The sequence below is a fragment of the Cynocephalus volans genome, chromosome 8 (genome assembly GCF_027409185.1).
Source record: "Cynocephalus volans isolate mCynVol1 chromosome 8, mCynVol1.pri, whole genome shotgun sequence".
Classification (NCBI taxonomy): Eukaryota; Metazoa; Chordata; class Mammalia; order Dermoptera; family Cynocephalidae; genus Cynocephalus; species Cynocephalus volans.
This window is the reverse complement of record NC_084467.1, coordinates 6,948,851-6,954,166: the sequence shown is the minus strand read 5'-3', so window position 1 is coordinate 6,954,166 and position 5,316 is coordinate 6,948,851.

The following is a 5,316-nucleotide window of genomic DNA, read 5'->3' as shown; positions in this document are numbered from 1 at the left end:
TGGCTCTGCTTGTCACCCAGGTGCCCACATTCAAGGCTTCCTTCTGTGAAAAAGGGGACTCCCTGCCCCAGGCCCCCAGGAAGGGTAATGGCTCTGAAGCTTTTGTGCCCCCAGTGGCAACTGGAAGACTTTGGGAAGCTTAGTCTCTGGTTTGCTTGAGAAGTGGTTAGTGTCCAAGGCTAACCACTGGGATAAGTGACATAGGGGGACAGGCAGGTAGGTGAGTATCAGTTGCTAAGACTTGGTTCTCCGATTCTACGTTGGCAGCAAAACTCGAAGGATGTATGGATGCACTTCTTAAAAATAAAACTGTCCAAGTTCAGTGATTGACATGCGGACCTGAATTTTAATCGGTATGTTGGTTAGAGAATCAGAGGAGCTGGATTCCATTGCCTTCCCAGTAAAGTGGCCACCTCTCCTCAGTCTGTGGCTGTAGATTGCACAGCTAATCCCTGTCAGTGTTTTCAGCTCTGTGCTGTTGCACACAGGGGCAGCTGAGCACAGAGTAAGACCTGCTCCCAGTTTTACAAAAACAGTCCCAAGTAAATCCCCTCCCCAGGCTGGGCCCGTTGGTGCCTTCCCTGCGCTCCTTTCAGCATTCGCACACTACATCCTGGCATGACCACATCCCTTCTCTGCTGACATCCTTGGGGAGCTATCGCCCCAGACGATGAGGCACACCACTGGTTTCCTGTCCCCACCCCCTGCCCTTTCACACTTCTGTGACTATCGTCCTGGGGTGTGTTCATACGCCCCTCATCCAAATGGTCAAGACCCTACACGGTCTCAAAACTGAGCCTGAATGTGCCTTTAGAACCTCCCCTGTTCTATGCAGCAGGAGGTCCTCTCCCCTTCTGGGCTCCAGAAGCACTGTCCCTTTTCCACTGGAGCACTTGTCACTTTGCATATTGGTAATGTATTAGTCTACCTGTTGCCTGATAACAAATCACCTCCAAACTTAGTGGCTTGAAACAATGAGTCATTGTCTTTCCTGGTTTCTATGGTCAGGAATTGTCTGAGTCCATTTTTGTGTTCTGTAACAGGATACATGAGACTGAGTAATTTATAAAGAAAAGAGGCTTATTTGGCTTATGATTCTGGGGCAACTTATAAGAGAATACCTGAAACTGGGTAATGTACAAAGAAAAGAAATTCATTTTTTACAGTTTTGGAGGCTGGAAGTCCAAGGTTGAGGAGGTGCACCTGGTGAGGGCCGCCTTCTTGGTAGGGGCTATCTGTGGAGTTCTATAGTGACGCACAGTATCACATGGCAAGAGGCTGAGGAAGAGCATCTTAATGTGCATATTTGGTCTCCTTATAAAGCCACCAGTGACAGAAAATGGACTAATACAACCAACCCACATATCTCACTCAGGAATTCCAGGTGTACACTGTGATTCTTCTCCAAAATGAGGATCCTTCCCTCCTAGGTCACATACCCTAGTAGATAGAGAGGTCTTCTCCAACAGCCTTTCTCATGACCCACAGGTGGGTGTCCCAAAAGGGGAGCCCGGGTCTCATAGCACTGGGCCCAGGTAGTGATTCAAGAGCAAAATAGTGAAGAAGCCACCCACCAGAGTGTCAGCTGAGTGAGCCCAGGGTCATGCCAATATATTTGCTGCTCTCTGGAGTAAAGAAGAAGTAATTGGGTGGCCTTTGTGGCTGGTGTGAGTGCAGAAATAAAGTCTGAAGCTGGATAACACTGTCTTGTTTCTGCCCAATAGAACACAGCAAGGTATTGTATTCTTATGCTGAATAAGAATACAGGATAAGGAGATAGTGTTATGAATGAGTTTATGTTAACACATTTGATAACTTAGATAAAATGAATAAACTCCTTGAAAGACACACAAAGTATCAAAGCTTACTCAATAAGAAATCAATAAACTGAATAGTCCTAAATCAATTAAAGAAATCAAAACTGTAGTTTAAAACTTCCCACAAGGGAGAAAACTCCAGGCCCATATGGGTTCACTTGTGAATTCTAACAAATGTTTAAGGAAAAAATAGTACCAATTTGACACAAACTCTAAAAGAGAAAGGAATACTTCTCAACTCATTCTATGAAGTCACCATTACTCTACTACCTAAACCAGACTAACAACACTACAAGAAAAATACAGATCAATATCCCTCATGAACATAGATATAAAAATTATTAACCACATCTTAGCAAATATTATCCAATAATATATTATGAGGATAATATATCCTGACCAAGGAGAGTTTAACCCAAGAGTGCAAGGTTGTCTTAATTCTCCCCAAATTGATCTATTCCAATCAAAGTCAACTCCAGTTAAAATCCCAACAGACCTTTTGAGGGGTAGAAATTGAAAAGCTGATTGTGTAATTTATGTGGGAATGTAAAGAACTTAGAATAATCCAAACATCTTTGAGACAGATGAAGTTGGAGAACTAAAATTACCTAAGGTCAAGACTTGTTATAAAGCTACAGCAATTACAACAGTGTAATATTAACATGACAAGAGTAAATAGATCAATGGAACACAACAAAGAATCCAGAAATAGACCCTCACATATACAGACACCTGATTTTCAACAAAACCAATTGAGTTGTGGAAGAATAGTATGTCCAACAAATGTACTGGCAAAGGTTCAGTGAGCTTTAAGACACAACACTTAAAATTACCCAATCAGAACAGAACAAAAAAAGAAAGAAAGAAAAAGGAAGGAAGAAAGCCTATGGAAACTATTGGGACACTATCAAGAAAACTAACTTATGTATAATAAGAGTTCCTGAAGAAGATGAGAGAAAAAGGCCTAGAAAGCATGTTTAAGAAATAATGGCTGAAATTTCTCCAAATCTGGAAAAATACAACAGCTTTCAGATATAGGTAGTGCAGAAGTCACCAGTCAAATTCAACACAAAAAGGAATTCCTCAAGGCACATCATAATCAAATTATCAAAAATCAAAAACAAGTAGGGCTGGCTGGTTAGCTCACTTAGCTAGAGTGTGGTGCTGATAACACTAAGGTCAGGAATTTGGATCCCTGTACCAGCCAGCCATCAAAAAATAAAAAGAAATTGGAGACAAAAAAAGAATACTGAAAGCAACAAGAGAAAAGAAACATACTCAACAGAGCCTCAGTACAGCTTTCAGTGATTTTCTCCGCAGAAACCCTACTGGCCAGGATTGACTGGGTTGATATATCCAAAGTGCTGAAGGGAAAAAAATGCCAACCAGGGATACTGTACTCAACAAAGCTTTCTTCAAACATTAAGACTTGCCTAGACAAACAAAAGCTGAGGGTATTCATTAACACCAGCCTAGTTTCACAAGAAATGCTAAAGGGAGATGACTGGCTGGAGCTCATTTGAGAGAGCATGGTGCTGGTAGCACCAAGGTCAAGGGTTCAGATTCCTATACCAGCCAGCTGCAAAAAAAAAAAAAAAAAAAAAAAAAAAAAATCAGCATTTCTATACACCAATGGCAAACTATCTGAAAAACAAATCAAGAAAGCAATCCCACTTACAATAGCTATTAAAAAAATTAAACACATAAGAATAAATTTATTTAGGGAGATGAAAGGTCTCTACAATGAAAACTATAAGACATTGATGAAAGAAATTGAAGAAGACACAAATAAATGGAAAAATATTTTGTTAATGTATTGGAAGAATTAATATTGTTAAAATGTCCATACTACCCAAAGCAATCACAGCTTCAACACAATCCCTATCAAAACACCAATAAAATTCTTCACAGAAATAGAAAAACAATCTTAAAATTTGTATGAAACCACAAAAGACCCCAAATAGCCAAAGCAATCTTGAGCAAAAAGAACAAAGCTGGAGGCATCACACTACCTGACTTTAAAAAATATCATAAAGCTATAGTTACCAAAACAGCATGGTACTAGCACAAAAACAGATACATAGACCAATGGAACAGAAAGACCATGTGTTTACAGCCAACTGATTTTTGAAAAATGTGACAAGAATACACATCGAGGAAAGGACAGACTCTTCCATGAATGGTTCTGGGAAAACTGGATATCCATATGTAGAAGAATGAAACTAGACCCCTATTTCTCACCATGTACAGAAACTAAATCAAAATGAGTTAAACACTTTAAGATGCGGAACTGAAACTACTAGAAGAAAATGCAGGGGAAATGCTTATGACGTTGGACAGAGCAAGGGTTTTTTTGAATAATACTTCAAAGGCACAGTCACAAAAACAAAAATAGACAAATGGGACTCAATCAAACTAAAAAGCTTCTCCGTATCAAAGGAAACAATCAACAACACTGAAGAGATAACCTACAGAGTGGGAGAAAGTATTTGCAAACTATACATCTGACAACGGGCTAATATCCAAAGTACATAAGAAACTCAAAACAACCCAACAGCAATCATCATTACCATCTGATTTTTAAATGCACAGAAGACCTGAATAGACATTTCTTAAAAGAAGACATTCAAATGGCCAACAAATTTATGAAAAATGCTTATCAATCATCAGGAAAATACAAATTAAAACCATAATAAGATATCACCTGACCACAGTTAGACTTGTTAGTATCAAAAAGACAAAAAATAACAAATGTTGGCCAGGATGTGAGGAAAGGGGAACTCTCATACACTGTTGGTGGGAACGTAAAGTAGGTGGGAAGACGGTATGGAAGTTCATCAAAAAGCTAAAAATAGAACTACCTTATGATCCAGCAATCTCACTACTGGGTATATATCCAAAGAAAATGAAGTTAGTATATTGAGGAGAAATCAGCACTCCCATGTTTATTGCAGCACTATTCACAATAGCTAAGAGATGAAATCAACTGAACTGTTCGTCAATGGATGAATGAATAAAACAATGTGGTATGTATACACAGTGGAATACTATTCAACTATCAAAAAAGAATGGAATCCTGTCATTTGTGGCAATGTGAATGAACCTGGAGGATATTACGTTAAGTGAAATAAGCCAGGCACAGAAAGACAAATACTGCAGGATCTCATTTATATGTGGAAGCTAAAAAATTTATTCTCATAGAAAATAGAAACTATAAATATGTGCAGTTTTTTGGTACATCAATTATACCTCAACAAAGCTATTAAAAATATTTTTTAGGGCCGCCCCATGGCTCACTTGGGAGAGTGCAGCTCTGGTAGCACCAAGGCCACGGGTTTGGGTCCTATATGGGGGTGACCGGTGCGCTCACTGGTTCAGCGTGGTGCAGACAACACTGTGCTGAGGGTTGCAATCTCCTTACTTTTTAAAGTAGAAAGTAAAATAGTGGTTACCAGAGGCTGAGGAGAGGTAGGGGGAGAGAGGAGATGGGGTGAAGTAG